Here is a 17,595-nt window from a genome sequence, read left to right on the forward strand (position 1 = left end):
TTATCTTTACATACAGAGCATTTAAAGGAGCCCAACATTCCCCCATGAGCAAGGACTCTGCAACAGCAGCAAGGAAAAAATTCTCTTCAACGGGAAGAAACCTCAGGCAGAACCGGGCTCTTGGTGGGCGGCCATCTGCCTTGACAGGTTGTGTTTAGAGAGAAAGAGAGAGAAAGATGAGGAGAGAGAGAGAGACATCAAGCAGCTTTTGGAATTTATGTGCCATTTTACTCATTGATATGATTAATCACGTTGAGATTACCAAAACAACACACACACACACACACACACTCATACACACACACACACCGCCCTCTCCCACCTGACACCTCACCTTCCTGTGTGGGCATTGGGAATAGGTTCAAACCCGTTTACCTCCTCACTGGCTCTTGATCAGGCGTCCTGCTCCCGCCACACAGACTTGGCTCAGGTTTTGACCCAATAACACCGTCGGCCTCTGACCCCACGGGCTGAGCGCGGTGGATCAGAGACACTCAGCAACATAAACATCGTAAGATAAACAAACCCCACACGCTGGAGGACGAGGCGGGCGTTATATAAAACTCAGACACAGAGATTAATGCAAATGCTGTCTCATCTTTTCACCCACAATTAGAAACAAAGCCTCCACAACTCACTACCAGGGAAAATATAGAAACAGGGTTATCAAAACAAGAAAGCAAGCCGTGTGTGTGTGTATCTGTCTATCTGTAGCTGTGGGGTGATGGAAAATAGGCGGGGCTGGATGAGTGCAGTTTTATGACCCGCTGACTGATAAGACGCCCCAGGCTGTAGACAGAGGGTATGACATAACTACAGGATGTAGAGCAACTGAGTGATGGGCACGACTCCCAACGGTGCAGGAGATAGAGGAGGACACAGGGGGTTTGGGGAGGGGAGGGCAGGGGAGCAGATGAGATGGGGCAGGGGGGAGTGTAGGAGATAAAGAGGTGGGAGGTGAGGCAGAGAGAGAAAACAGTGCGGTGAGCTGAGGAAAAATGGAGCATTGTCGTAAATCTTTCAAGCGAAACGGCTCCGGGCCGTAAAAACAAACGTCCCCGGAATAAATCGCTCTGAGATACACACTTGTGTCCCAGAAACACTCGCTGGCTGACGTCAACGAAGAGAGAGAGTAAGAGAGAGAGAGAGAGAGAGAGAGAGAGAGAGACGGAGGAGAACAGTAAATGTCAGAGTGCTTTTTGAGGATTACGCCTAACAAAGTACACCTGCTTACCGTAGCTGCCAGGGGAGAAAACTGTCAGGCTGTTTAAACACACACACTCACACACACACACACACACACACACACACACACACACACACACACATAGGCACTTTGAGGGGGTGTTATGGTGAATGTGGTGGTCTTTGTTCTTCTGAGGCACAGAGGGAGTAAAGATAAGAACACAGAGGTCTGTGTCGTCACTCAGGACGTTTACATGCACTTTGAAGCTTTGATTTCCCTGCCACTAAGCAACCAAAGCTTTTTTGCGAACGTCATGTAAACACAATAATGTGGTTGAAATTGGCACAAATCGACATGTGTTTACTCAGAGAAGCAGGATGAGATTATGCGACTGTAAATCCATTTATTCCTGCTTGAAACTTGTGCAACCCGTCATGCACACGTGGAGAACAGCAGCTTTCTGTTACTTCCGTGCATTTATGCAGCCTCATTGAGTTTTTGTATTGACTGTGTGTCACAGTATTGTTCTTCTGTTCTTCCTCCGTAGGTTTTTTTTGGCACTCAACTAGTTCAGCTTACTTCAACCTACAGACACCGTTCAAACATCAAATTGTTCAGAATATTCAGCACATTATTGCTATGATGCTTTTGGAGATCTTTCATATGAAAATAATTCATTCAATACAAAGAATTCTTACTTTCATGCAGATAAACCATTCAAGCTTTTTTCTTTCAGTCACCAATTGTGCAGTGTAGTTTTTGCTCTTTCTGCCTGAAAGCGAAAACTGGTCCTTAACTTTTTTCAGTTAAGAAAAATCTGTTATATCTTTATCAACTCACATGTTCATTATATTCTGGCCTTTTTGGACCATAATACATTCCTACCTTCAAGTAGTTCTCCTGCTTCTCACAGTGCAACCTGTTTTTAGATAGCAGTTACAGTTTTTGTGTGACAGCCAGTTTTTTACTGCCTTCATACTGAATCTTCTGTTCTGTCTCTGCTTAATCGCGGCACCTGTTGTTTATAAACAATAAGCAGATTCAAAGTTAAAGCGCTTGAAACGTCTTCATTCTTTCTGGTACAGAAACTACGCACTAATTCAGGCACTACCATGAAACCATGTGTGTGTGTGTGTGTGTGTGTGTGTGTGTGTGTGTGTGTGTGTGTGTGTGTGTGTGTGTGTGTGTGTGTGTGCGCGCATGTGGCTTCCTCCACAGTAGTCTGGATACTTTTTAAAACTTATGGTGTGAAAACAATCTTTGTCCCAGCTCGCTTGAGATGCTAGACAACACTAGGTAAACAAACAATGGTCCGCCCTGGTTTAAATTTAAACCGTGCCTTTGCTAAATTTAACGGCAAACGTGATCAAAATAGGCAGTAAACATCCGGCCACTGTGCCGCTTTGTGACAGCCAGAGTGTGAATCACATGACGGCGTGACGGCAGCATGTACCAAACGCTGTGGCTTCCTTGTCCACACTGAAGCCATCAGCCGATGCCTGAGCATGTACGCATGTGTCACGGTGTCAAGAGTATCTGCCAGAGTGACACCTCCATGAAGGCGTGAGGTGACCTATAAAACACACACACACACACACACACACAAACATTTAAAGGACTTTGCTCTTTCACATTTGTCCCTTGGGGGCTGTGGGTGAGGGAGATTATTCCCCCCTGCTGTGGGCCAATGGGGGCAAATAAGTGCTGCGTCAGCCTCCCTCTCTGCCGGGAGCGGAGCCCCTTTAAGCCCGATCACACAGTTTGAACCACAGCTCGGGGATTCAAACACATATGAGACAGAAACTCTGAAAATCCCCGACGAGCAGCCAGACAACTTTAGATGTTTTGGCTGCGTGCTCTTATCGCTTTGTAGTCCAAGTTCTCTTATCATCTCCATGCAAAGTGATATGAGATACAAGTGGGAACAGGCAGGACTTTCCATGTTTCTATTTAACCCTAATACTATTACACACTGTACGTAGATTGTTGCAAAAATAAGTTAACAGAAAGATGTTTTTATTGAATTTTGAACAGTAATTTGTAACAGCCAGACAACAAAACCATTCCAATGACCAGAATAGTGTCAAATAAATTCAAACAAGACAATTATAATGAAATGTAACAAAATAAAATGAAACAAGGCAACAACGCGCATTTTCACTTAACCCACTGCACATTGACGCATTTAGGAATTACATTTTAATACAGTTTACACCGCTGTAGTTGTTCCATTTTGTGAGTGTTTACTTCACTGCACTGATGATATAAATGATCACAGCTGCAGTTTGGCTAATTTTAAAACACTAATCGGGATCAGCTGCTGCTCACTTTAAAGCCTGGAGAACGCCTGAAAGCAACCGAGCACACAAGTGTCTTCTTACAATGCCAACATCCATTTGATTGAAGAAATGTAATTTAAATATTAATCTGGACAGATCGATACAATACTTACTATACTAATACTATAAATACTGGAATTCTGAGAGACCTTCGACCTTCACCAGGAACGTGACCCACACACACACACACACACACACACACACACACACACACACACACACACACTCACTGACACACACACAGATGCACATGTTGATGCGTCATGCCCACACATACACACACACACACGCACACACACACACGCAAGCATTGTTTGATGTTTATTACCACAACATAGCATGAATCAGCATTGTTGTGGTTGTGGTTGGGTGAATCCAGACCACCTACCCTCGCTGTTATGTAAGATGTGTCAACTTTTCACGCCGCTCTCTACATCATCTGCATCATTGACCATAATCATCGTCAAATTCCTGACATTGTATGCATGCTAGCGAGGAGACAGATGCAGATTGCTTAATCATTTGTGAGATGCGATGAGTTACTCGCACGGAAATCTAACACAAAGGTCAGCAAACACTAAAGCCGCCGTCCATCATCCTCACAGATTTAGCGTGGGAATCCCCCGACAACTGGCTATCTCTGCGTCAGGCATCTGTCCCACTCACTATCGTATGTCATGCATGTATGTAACACACATAACACGCGCACATGTATGGAAACACACACAGAGGCACACACTCCTGTGGGTCACTTGTTTTTGTCACCCTGGCTCACGTCCTCTGTCGCTTTGGGAGGAAAGCTGCCTCGTCTCAGGTTACGCTCAAACATCTGCCATGTCCAACACACACACACGCAGCTCTCACTCGCTCACACACACACACACACACACACACAGTACTTTAACTACATGATACTTGTAGAGTATTTGTCTTTAATACAATTAAAAATAAAAATGTGATGAAGCCGTACACCAAGTTCAGGTGATGTAAGTTTACTTTGATGTCAGAATTCAGTTGCACAAAGGCTTTTACGTGACGTTTGATTGACCTTAATTATTGTCTGATCAAAGACATAAATCTGCCACATTCCTTGATTATGCAACTGTTAATGTACTCCGGCATGCAGCAGAGGTGAGTTCTCCTCCGCAGGTTCCTCAGGAGAGGGTGAGGAGCTTTGAGCAGAACCTAGAAACATCATGGGAGGTCCTGGAGAACGTGGCCGGGGACAGGAACATCTCTGGCTCAAGCAGTGGAAAACGTTCACCTGTAAGTAAAGTCACCTCCACATGCATGACCTCACCTGTCTGTCCTCATACTGTCTCACACAAGACATCATCTGTTTTAGAGAGGAATATATAGAGAAAATATATTAGAAACTCAATCACTTTCTGTTGTTGTTCTGTTCGCCGAAATCCCCTTCGTTTCGCCGAGAAATTCCCCATTTTGTTGATGCCCTCAGCCCCCCCTCTCCCTAATTTGCAGACACTGAACGTTTGGCTCGGGGGGGATTCTGTAGACTGGCGTGATGGGAGCCATGACACCTCCTGAGCATCATTACCTGCATGTCTGATGTTTTCGCTGGATGTTTGGGCCTTGTTTTGGCTGTAAAGGCCCCTCACAGCACATCCCTACACATACTTTTCTCTGTACACGTGCCAGAAAATGCGCTCATCTCGTCTTCCATGCGGTGTAATTAAAGCGTTTGGCGAGCTGCTCGTTTGAAAGAATTTCAGCGTGGAGGATATTCGATTTGCAGATTTTTTTCCCCCCCGGCGTGTAGTTTCTTTTAGATTTCCTCTTCCCCTTATCTTTGCATCGATTAATCAACAGCTCGCCTCTGTTGGGCACAAACGCACAAGCTTTCACACACTCACACACACACACACACATTCCACGGCTGCAGATATGAATAGCAGGCATTGATGCGTCTCTCTTTGAGGTCTGCTCACAGCCTGAATGTTGTGCTGAGCAGGTAAGTGGCGTTGGGTAAGCCGATCTGCCTCTGGCCCTGACACCACCCCCAAACACACACACACACACACCTACACACACACACACACACACACACCGTAACCATTGTTCCCCCCCTACAATGTTTTCCCATGTCTCTCTGCTTCCTTGGCCCCCATGCTACCTGCCGGCACATTCCTGCTCGGCCCTGTCAGATCTCTTTGTGTCGGCGCTCTTTGTCGCTCTGTTTCCACCGTTGCTCTGGCTTTATTGCTCTGTTTCGTCTCTTCCTGTCATCCTTCCTGTCCAGTCTGACCAAGGCCACAGTGCCATCAGTCACTACACTTAGCTGCAGGCTGTATCCTTGTCCTCACCGCTATCAAACGTGTTCATCTGAAAGGTGAGAGACTTCAGTTTCTTTGTTTCAGTGCCGCATTTGAAGCTTTATTGCCTGATGATGTGCCGGTGCGGCCTGGCAGCTTTATTGGTTTGCCTTCCTGCCTGGCAGAAGCCCTGGGATCATTATTTACTGGGTGAGAAAGAAAAGATTTAAAGCTTCACTCCATCAATCATACACACTCCAGCGCTCATGTTATCGCCTCATTCCCTGACTGCGATGGATACAATTGATTTCACGTTCTTCTGAGTGCACAAATCAATTCAGACATCAATGATCCAGTATCTAAACAACACTATTAGTCTGACAAAGATCTGATCTGAAGTTTAATTCATCTGAAAGAGGAGATCCAGGTCCATATGCGAGCATTCAGGCTGAAAATTGACACATAAACACAAAAATGTCTTCATCGCGCACAGTCTGTAGCATCATTATCCAACACTTTTTTGATAGCAGACGTCGTAGCCGCAGCTAAACTGGTCCCACACCAGAAAAGTCTAATTTTCCGCTGCTGTTCGACTCCGCCCACTTTTACTCCATGGGCTGTGCTTTTGCAGGAAACGGACGCTGGTAAATTTCCGTTGAGAAACCTGTGTGTGTGAATGAGGCTTAGGTGAAATCCCCCTGCACTCGGCAGGTTGAAGCTCGCTCCACCCCTCCACCCCTCCACCCCTCCTCCACTCCTCCTTCCCATCCTCAGCTCCACTCCAGATTAGCCCACCACCTCAACAAACATGTCTCTGATCGTCCCCCGTCGCCTTCCCTCGGCCATTAGAATTGTTGTTCCACTCCCATCCCCAGGGGTCCCCCTAAGAGCCCAACTGGGTGGTCCCCCTCCCCCAGCTAAATCCAACACCCCTCTTTAGGGTCAGAGGTCAGAGGTGAACCCCGACAGTGTGTGGGAAACGTGCAGCGCTGCACGTCGTACAGAGGCAGGCCAGGAAGTGAGGAAGGAATGGAGGCTGCCCCGTTTCCTCTCCGGACCCCACTCGTGCTGGTTAATGGGGCTTCTGGGGTCAGCGGGACAGAGGCGGGCAGGCGGGCGCGGGGCTGGTGTCACTTACAGTTTTGATTTATCGAAGTAATTTCTTCTCCAAACCTAAATTTGTTTGGGTTGAGAGGGAGGCAGAGCAGACTGAGGGGATCAACGAAGACGCCGCGCAGGACGATGGAGAGGCGCGCGCGCGTGTGTGTGTATGTGTGTGTGTGTGTCTGTGCACTTGTGACTGATGTGTGTGGTAAACTGGATGCCTTTGCTGAGTGCAAATGGGAGCTAACGTGAAGTATTTATGAGGGAGTTCTGAGTCAAAGGCAGCTTAACCTGATTTATGTGATTGGTGAGTAGAACGGGTTGTTTTGTAAATGATGGACTCGTTTCTGTCCAGCTGAGACTAACAAGCAGGTTGAGAAAGAAACTGGGAAGTCTGCTGTGATAAAGAGCCACGGAATGCCGACCGTGATGCTCGGTGAAAACAAATCTGAACTGCAGGGCCGCTTACAGGAGCTCATACCTCCACCAAGGCTGAGCAAAGATGCATTTTGTCTTTTCACAACGAATAAAGAGCAATAAACAGTAACAGTACAGTTTAATCTACAGGAAAAAAGTTCTATTCTTCAAAATATGTTTTCTTAGGGGATTTGTTGAGTTGATTAGCATATTTTGTTTGAAGTTACTCCTGTACGGTTTGTGTTTACATTCCCGTGCTGTGTCACAATAAGTACTCCAGCGGAAAGTATACACACGTCATCAGGTATGTTCAGGTTGTTTCAGTCAGATTGAATCTTTGTGACTTGATGGTTCACATTCGTGTTTGTCGTACCACTCATGAACCAAACTAACAACCATGGACGTCATGAAAGAAAATTAGTTTCTCTCAGTTTCTCGCTGAATTTGAAACTGTATCCTTTGTCTGTCAGTGCAGGTGCAAACACACACATGCACACACCTTACACACACGCACACACAACTAAGTATGCCTATAAACATGGCATTATCATTGCAAAACACATTCCTGTTACCTGAAATCCATACGTGTTGATAGATTTGTGTGAGACTCTCATATATGAGGGAGCGTTTACGGCCCACCTGGAGGCTCGGCTACACGCTGTGTTTACTGTACCTGACCTTTCAAATGTAAAGCACTCAGTATGTTTACCAGCAGGCTCAAACATTCTCCAAGTGAGGCAATCATTTGTATTTGTGAGTCGGTTGAAATCAGCATGAATGAATGTTCACTGTGTTCATTCTGTTCACGTATTCGTCTTCATGACTTCATTGCAGATAAGGAAATGTATGGATTTTCCAAGAAATATGCAGTTAATCTTCAATAAATTGTCGGTCAGATGGATGAAGATCACAGCCCTCATGTGTGTTTGTAGGTTCAAAGCAGGAGGAAGAACGTTTGAGCGGAGCTTTGATTTATGTGGGAATGAGGTGTGTGTGTGTGTCTCCGTGTGTAAATGTGTCCCTCTCCTCCTGTGTGTGAGTGTGTCTGTGTCTCAGTGTGTTAATGTGTACCCCTCCCTGTGTGTGTGTGTGTGTGTGTGTGTGTGTGTGTGTGTGTGTGTGTGTGTGTGTGTGTGTGTGTGTCACTGTGTTTGTGTCTGTCTCAGAGTGTGTATGTGTGTCTATGGGCTTGTGTCTCAGTCTGCGTGCGTGTGTGTGTATGTGTATGTGTGTTGTCAGGATTCTGAGAAGGGAAGTGACATCATGGAAAGTGTTTGCTGTGCAAACAGGGTGAGCAGCCCCCAGGTGGGCTCTATGATTAAGAGATTACTGAGGAAATGAACACACACATACACACACACACACACACACACACACACACACACACACACACATTGTAATACACACATAACTCAAGTGTGACTGTGTGTACATGTCTCGAAAGTTTTGTGTGTGTCTAGAAGGACGTTAGGTCACCCGGTTGCCTGTAGCTCTGTTTCATGAATGGAAGGAGCTGATTCAGCATAGCTACAGGCGATCAAAGGCAAACACACACACACACACACACACAAACACACACACACACACACACACACACACACACACACACATGCACACACACAACAGAACATGTCGCTCTTGACAGGTAAATTTCAGCAGACATTTTCCAGATGAAGAGTTTCTTCCATTGTACGATTGATTAATCACCTGTGTGTTCTTTTGTGTGTTGTTTACTCTGTTGCTATTGGTAACATCACGGGAGGAGTTTTCACTTCGGGGGGATATTTTTGTTGGCATCTAATCAATACCACATTTACACAAGAAAGTAATTGTGCATTCATTAAAAGGTTTACACATGAGGCGATGCAGGCATCTTGTGAGGTGCTCGCTCACACACATGTGGTCCATATGTTATCGCTGTGGTTACTGTAAGCAAAAGTCGCCCTTTGAGCCGACGCACACACACACACACACACACACACACACACACACACACACCAAAAAGTTGTTGTGAGTCTTTCACGTAGGCCATAAGCTGCTGGACACGGGAACCTGATGGGCCGCTCGACACCGCCGAAGCCTCCTGCAGAGAGCTGTTTGTTTGTGTCCGGAGGAGGGGGGGTGGGCGTGGCCCTGGTGACAGATCCCTGAGGAGAAACTGCCTGACCTTTAATACTGCTTTTGTCTCACAGGTTGAAGAGTTTGGGTCGGACATCTGAGGTATGAAAATGGGTAAAATCTGTGTGAGAATGGAGTGAGGAGTGTCAAAAAGAAAAATGGGCAGGATTAAGAAGTGATGCTTGTTTAGACCTGTGTTTGTGTGTGAGTGGTGGAAGGGTGTTACAGTGAGACATTGTTGTCATAGTAACGAGGGAAGGGTTTAGCTAAATTGCCACTTTCCCATACGAGCATGAAAGGAGTCCTGACCTCCGCCTCTAAACTTGTCACTTCCACAATAGCTAATCCTCCTTCTCCATTGTGTCCTGCAGGCCAGTCACTCTGAGCGGCCTGGTCAGCTAATCTAACCCCAGGCTTCTAAAGGGCCCACTGTTCACTTCATTAAACAAGAGTCCTTTAAGGCGACGCATCAGTCAAGCAGAGCCTCTCATCACGAGAACCCTAAGGAGGGTATTCAGCAGGGGGCGGAGCCAAGGCAGTGATTTACAGGTCATATGTGAGTTACAAGCCTGTCAGTCTTGACATGTGACCTGGCTGTCTTGATTTGGGACTTCTGACTTCCTTGTCTTAAATGGGACTTGACTTTAACTTGTCTGTCTTGAGAGGTGACTTAAGTGTCTTTCATCAGGACTTGACTTGCCTGTCGTGACTTGACAGTTGACTTGGGAATTGCTTGACTTAAATTGGAACTTGATTGGTATCTTGCTTGTTAAATTGGAACTCGATTTCTGTCTTGTCTGTCTTAAATTGTGACTTGACTTGTGACTTGCCTGTCTTGGCCTGGGACTCATTGAGACTTGCTGCTGAACTGAAAAACAATGACTCTGCTCCAGTCTCACACAGGGGGTGGGAAGCGTGGGCGTCGGGGGAAGTTGAGCCTTTTTAATGAAAGCAGGCTGACGATTCTGTGGCCTGAGTTTGCAGAGAGAGTTAATGAAACTGTGGTCACACTCCTCAGACGCACGCAGTCGTTTACACCGAACACAACAGTTTGTTTAAAGGGACAACAACTGCAAGTGAGAGGACAGAATGGAGTTTATCATTTCCAACACAGCAGAGTGAAGCATTTGATTCTTTACTGTCTTTCTACTTATTGGGCCAGGATTTTACAGCATTGTTCAGTCACATTATGTCGTAAGTCACATTATGTCTCTGTTGATGAGAAACATAAAGCCACAGTGAGGTGCGACCATATAACCTCTCATATATCCTCTCAAAGCTGCTTTATTTACATTTTTTAATTCAGTAATTAGTGATGGTTTGCACATTTTATTGACCACATTCAAGGGTTTGTCTCATTAAATGGTTTGCATAAGACTGTCGAGCATGCAAGATTTCCTTCCATACTAAAAGGGTGTGTGTGGATGGTGTGTGTGTGTGTGGGGGGGGCGAGGGGGGGGCTGGAGAGGTGACAGAATTCCTGTTTTGTTAGGAATTCTATATCTTCTGTATGCTTTTGTAAACAAGGATATGAACGGGAATGACAGCGAACACTTATTATATTTACACAGTAATGTTAGATTACGCAATAGTAAATGGATGTAGTAAAGTAAAGCATGCAGCCGTCTCAGTGGGAGTAAGACGCCTCTACGGGGTTTCCTCCATGTACACATCGCAGTACGGACGAAAACATACTGCATGCATGAGTGCAAGTACACTTAGTGGCAAATACAAAAACACATTCATCAGTGTGTGTAAAGAAAGGGCGAATTTAGAATTTGTGGGGGGTGTGGGTGGAGATTGTGTACTGAGCTTTAGAAGGGGGAATGTAGGATGACAACACAATAAGAGGAGCTTTAAGGAAGGAAAAGAGGGTCGACAGAGGTCGCTCACCTGCTGGAGCGGCTCTACTAAAGCACAGGTGTAACACACCTGGACCTTTGGGTGTCTCCATTAGCCTCATATTGACCTGCGTCTCTGAGGTCAATGACCCTCTCTCCTGTTACAAACACAGGGGGGGTTGAAGTGAGGAGGATTTAAGACACATTACCACGCTGAGCCTTTAGTCCACGCCTCTTTAAGTATACACACGCATGTTTATTACACGCTTAATGATGGCAACATTATAATGAATGTTTCATATTTGACACTGTGAAACTGCTACATGACGTGTGTGTGAGATCATAACATCAAAACCTCCCAGGTGGATAAGATGAAGCAGCCGAGTGTGCTGACCAATCACATTTTTTAATCACTAACACATGGGATCCAATTTGTTCCATGACGCTGCGGGTTATGAAAAGCTTAACCAAGATGCAAATAAGAACATCCAGTGCTGTTATTTATGAATCCGCCTCGTAGTTTGTTGTTGTTTTATCCATTCAAATGTGAAGATATAACGGTAGCCAGTAAGAGGAATTCACCAGCCAGAGTTTGAATATTGTTATTCGTAGTTTGAAGGAAGATAATTAATAGGGGAAGAAGTTGGGAAACGTAGGTAGAATTAGGCTATAATTATGTTGAGCCAGTTTAAGTGACACACAGTTCGATGTCTGCGTTCTTTGTCTCAACGCCGTTAAGATTGAACCGTACGCAAACACCAAAGTGTAATTAGTAAGTTGGAACGAGCCGACGCCGCCTGAGTAATGTTCACTGGCATCGTGCCACGTCTTTGAGCCAAGGCGGATATCTGCGGACGTCTCTTAGATTTGAGGACGTGTGGGTGTCTCAGTCAGTGATGTCATGCGTCAGGGCCTCTGACATCATTCCGAGTGCGACACTGACTATCCTCACTGACACGACCTACAGACCAAGAGGCAAGAGCCAACGTGCACCGACACCTCAACACCTTAACATGCAAAGCAGCTCCTGATTGCATAAACGCTTGAGGGTTTAATAACAGGCGAGTTCCACTGACCTAAATAGTGCCTAAAGTGCTTACGTTAAGCATTTTTCTATAAGCTTCTAGAAACTTTCTTTCATTTGCTGCTCAGTAATCATTAAAGAATTCAGATGATAATTATCCCTCCAGGCAGGGATTTAACTCGAACCTTCATACGTACTCCATACAGGGATGGAAATGAATAACAGGAGGGTAAAAAAGGTTAAACACGTCGTCTTTACATAAACGCGTCGAAAGAATGAAATAATGACGGGATTAGATTTAGATCTGTGTGGAGGAGGTGGATTCTCAAGCAGGTGTGAGAAGACAGAGGAGGAAGGAGGCTTTAGGTTTGAATCTGTGCCTGAGGGAGGCAATACGAGACGCTGAGAACGTGAGGGATAACCTATGAGATACGAGCGTCAGCCGCACACAGAGCGGCCCAGGGGAGGAAAAGATAACATCAAAGACAGATTTACTCACTAATAATTAAACTGCAGGTTTGTTTTAACTCTACAAACAGATTATGTACATGCGCGTACGCGGCAGAGACCGGACGGAGGGGTTGTTTTGCGTGTAAAGCTGGGCTCATACTTGTGAAAGGTACAAGTGAAGCTTCAAGTTCCATCTTCCAGCTCCACGCAGGACGTCAACCTATCGCAGTGGCTGCAGGGGACAGGCCGTCCTCTATAGTGGTTTCTGATGTTTGCTTTTGCCTCTCAATCAGTCTTTATCCTCTGTGGCTTTGCTCCTTGTGTGGAACCTTTGTGCGTCCACATCCCCATGCAGGAGTCGGAGGTAAAGAGGCTCTGTGGACAAACACACACACACACAGTAGATAAGAAAGGGCCTTTTCTCATGGTTCCTCCTGAGTGAAAACCACCTTTTGTGCGTGTGCAGCCTGCCGTGTTGGTCTGCTCAGTAAGTGTGCGCTGAAAGACGACCTGACAGTCACACTGGCAAAATGAAGATATATGACTTTGCCAGGTTTGCTGTGACGGAGTGGAGAGGAGAAGAAGCGATGCCTGAACACGAAGCGGTGGCCTTGAGGAGAGACGTGTGGGGCCCCTGGCTACCCTCCCTTTCACTCTCTACCCCGGGGATCCCACCAGACGATCATCACGGCGAATCCACCCCACCACGAATTCCACAAGTTGTGAATGACCTCATGCAGAGATTCCTTAACAAGTTGCGTCCAGCAGGCAGCAGCAGATAAGACGTTCCATGTGTCCATATGTGTCAGGAGATGTTTCATAAGAGGGTGATTGATGATTGTAATGGAACCAAGAGAAAACAGCAACACATCCAGACACGTTGCTAATGAAAATGTCCTGCTAATGCATTTCCAATTATGATTAAAGAAATACACTTAATTCTACCTGATGCAACATGTGGGAATTAGAGCTTAAGTGATTCAACACCTCGTAAAAAGCTCATTTCGTCAGTGTGTGTTTGCGTTGCCAGTGGTGTGTTAGGACAAAATGTACCGAGGTAATCATGTTTCATCACCGTCCTAATGTGTCATATTTAGTGATTTGTGCGGATCAAATCTTGCGTTATAAGATGGGGTTGTGTTCTAATGGAGCTTCCTGTTGCTCAGCACGTCATCAACTTCCTCTGCTTTCTTCTTGCTCCATCTTCCACTCCTCTTCTACCACTGTTTCTTTGTTTTGCTGTTCTAATTCTTAATTCTTCATTCAGTTGAGGAAAGAATTTAGAGAAGAATTACACAATATTGAGAAGATATTAACTAAATATTTGAATCCAGTTGCTATAACATGAAAAAAAAAACTTCTTTTGAAATTCATTTAAATTTTTTGTGATTAAGTTTGAGTTTCTCAATTCATTTCTTGTTAAATATTAGTTTTACTTACTTCTTAGAATATTGTATTATTTTATGCATAGTAATATTTTTGATTTTGTTTATTGTTGGTTGTCTTTTTAATTTATGATTGACCTCTTCTTCCTCCTTCTCCTCTTCCTCCTCCTGCTCCTCTTCCTCCTCTCTTCTCCAGGCTGTCACCAGGTGAAAAGCAGAGGGATAGCAGCACTGCAGGAGTGGAGGTGAAGAAAGGTGAGCTCGTGCACTGACAGCAGCAGATGTATGGACAATGCCGCTGGGCTTTAGATTGCGATCGGCCTCCGGAAAGGTCAGCAGGATTTTTCCACCAAAACAGCACGTCCTATCCACGCTCTTAACCTTTGACCTCTCCGTCAACCACATCTGTACGCCGGCCGCGCTCCCTCTCTCCCCTTTCCCTTTCTTGCTGTTTTGCCATGGAGGATGTGGGACAGGTAACTTATGTCTGGGCTGGTGGACAGGAATGGATGCAGCAACACCAACAGCTTGAAAAGTTGCATTGTCCTTGTGACATACGACAAAAGGCAGAAGGCTTCTCGGACTATGATGGACGGAGCATGATGTGGCCTTGAGGCACCAGGGTCACTGAGGGTCACTGAAGGTCACTGAAGGTCACTGAAGGTCTCACTAGAAGCCGTCAGAGTGTCTGCTGCTGACCGGTTTGACCACACGTCAACATCTTGTGTGCGTCATGTGTCATGTGACCTCTATTTTAGAACCAATATGACTGTGTGTGTGTGTGTCATGTGTGTGTGAGTGCACGTGCGCGTGCGTGTGTGTGTGAACAGATACATTATGGCCACTTGCACCTGCGTCATATTAAGTTAGGCGCTGTGATGAGGCCTTGGCTGTCTGAGTACAGTAATGTGGACTCCAAACAAACAGTTACACTGCTGTGTGACACACACACACACAAACACACACCCCCTCAGTGTGAATCAGAGCTCACTCTGTTCTCTCTGCACTCCTACACAGACACACACAGTTTCTGTCTGAGCGCCTCATTGAGCCTCCATCAGAGCTCTTGTGTTGCAGCGCCACTAAATGCATCTTGGTGATTTATTCAGTTTATGCTTTATGTTTACATTTTAACATTAATCGTTTTTTCCTAAGCATCTAAAGTGCATCATAGTGTTTAATATGATCTAGCAGCAGCTGTTTTCGCTCATAAATTGTTATTTTTGTGTGCCGTCCTAATCTGCTTTCATCTTCATCTTCATTAATGAAGTAACAGGTGGTTTGTTATCTGGAGAGCTTTTATGTGTTGATGGTATATAATGTGTAGATCGACTCCACAGCTCTTGATGCCACCCGTGAAGCAGAGACAGAGACCAGCGGTGAGTTAAACGCCTCCGGCTGCACTCTGACTTCATTCAGCCGCTTTGTTTCTGTACATAAAGCAGCAGGGATCCCTCTGCTTCACCGACTGGGCCGTGACTCAACGCCTTTAAGTCTGCCAACTGCAGCCGCTCACCTGTCTCCACCGGGTGATTCACCCTAATTATTCTGTGGAAAATGACTCATTGTTTGTTGTAAACATAGTGAATGCTGACAGGCCTTGATGTTTTCGGGATTCCCCCTGTAAGCCGCACGAACGCGTCGTCTCAGATCCCCATTTGAAGCTGAGGAACAGAGAACATGAAAGGGTCTCATCTCTGCGTCCGTGCCTCCCTCCCTGTACATTGATTCACTACTGGCATGTGTTTGATTAACGTTTCTTTACATTTGCTCACAGTTAACCAGTTCCCAACAGTTCATCTCGCCTCCAAAATGAACTGAAATCACCAAAACACTTCATATGTGTCTTAAAATGAATTCATTCCTTTCCATTCATTCTTAAAAACACTTTTTAAAAGATTTACACTGAGTCAACAGCAGGCACAGTCTGAAAAGCTCGATCACCACAAAGTTTCAGACTGGTGTGTTGGACACTTGATAGACCCTGATTAGTGCCTGACTCATGGTGTAGGGGTGAAAAAGGTTGAAGCAGTAAATGACCTCTCAGAGTTACTGGAAGCGACTTTAATCCTCCTTGACGCTGATGTTGCAACTGTGAGACGTCAGTTTGGTGAAATGCTTGTTGGCAATTGAAACTAAAACAACAGTAAATGTCTGAGCCGTTCACGAGGAGAAGCCAAGGTCAAAACCAAACAACCCTTAAGCACACACACACGCACGCACACGCAAGCACGCGCAAGCACGCGCAAAAACACACACACACACACACACACACACACACACACACACACATGCACACGACCAACTGGTACACGTCCGGTGGTCCAAACAAAAGGCTCTTCTGATGATGACACCTGCAATGAACAAAACAAGAAGAAACACAAGTGAAACAACAAGACACTCACAAAGGTAAACGGAAGTCAAACCCACCTTCCTTTCATTCAGCCTCCCGCACACCTTTCAGGCCGGCCTTTCTTGTCGCCCACCTTAGGAAAACATCCGTGCGCCCCCACACGACGCTGAGCCTCTGCGTTTCCTCTCGCCTTTAATCTTAGTGAAAAGAGCTTTTAACAGTGCTGGGGGAGGATGAGGGGGATCTGCCCCAGCAGAACAAAGACAGAGAGGAACCACGGGGAGATAGTAGGAGCGTGGAAGGATCTGTTATTTATCACCTGTTGCCCTTGGGCGGCCCTGGACTCTACGCCCCAGGCAATGTGTGTGTGGGGGTGGGTGGGTTTGTGTGTTTAATAACAATAACACCAAAGCTTGAAATAAACAATCAATGTAACATGAGAAAAACGGATCATTCAAAATTAAATGATACAACTACGAACGCTACTGTCCTTTGGTTTGCTCCGCCCAAGACCAAAGAGTTTGAGGATACTGGGTAGAGTGTGTGCTTCTGTTCCATGGTTCAATAAATAATAATAATGAATGATACACTGAACTAAACTAATATAATGCAAAACCAACTACAAGAAACATGATATTGTGTCATGCCAAAGATAACCATATTCATAAAAGGAAAGAATGTGGATACTGAACATGTATATACACATATTTATAGGTAGTGATACATAAAATAAAGAATAGATGAAATATTCAACCCATCAAAGAAATCAAAGGCGTTGTAAAAAAATTCACAGTATGTGGTAGCTAGTTATCGTCGCCTGACACCTTGTGGCTGATTGTTGCAACTACATACATGTCGAATGAAAGACATCGAATTGAAATTATTACAAATTTTCACTGATTATTAAGAGGAAGAAAAAATGAATGTAGATTATAAATTTATCAAAGAATGTAAGCTTGATTGTCGAGGTTGTTATTGGTGAAAATAGAAGTTGGATATAAATATCAGCATGGAGCTGCTGCCTGAGAGATTTAAATGACGTTCTTGCGCTGCATTCCAGTGCCCTCCGTGAGCTCGGATTTCTAAAAACTAAAATCTTTGTGGA

The sequence above is a fragment of the Genypterus blacodes genome, unplaced genomic scaffold (assembly GCF_046128005.1).
Source record: "Genypterus blacodes isolate CSIRO-AG114 ecotype Tasmania unplaced genomic scaffold, CSIRO-AGI_Gbla_v1 ptg000003l_1, whole genome shotgun sequence".
Taxonomy (NCBI): Eukaryota; Metazoa; Chordata; class Actinopteri; order Ophidiiformes; family Ophidiidae; genus Genypterus; species Genypterus blacodes.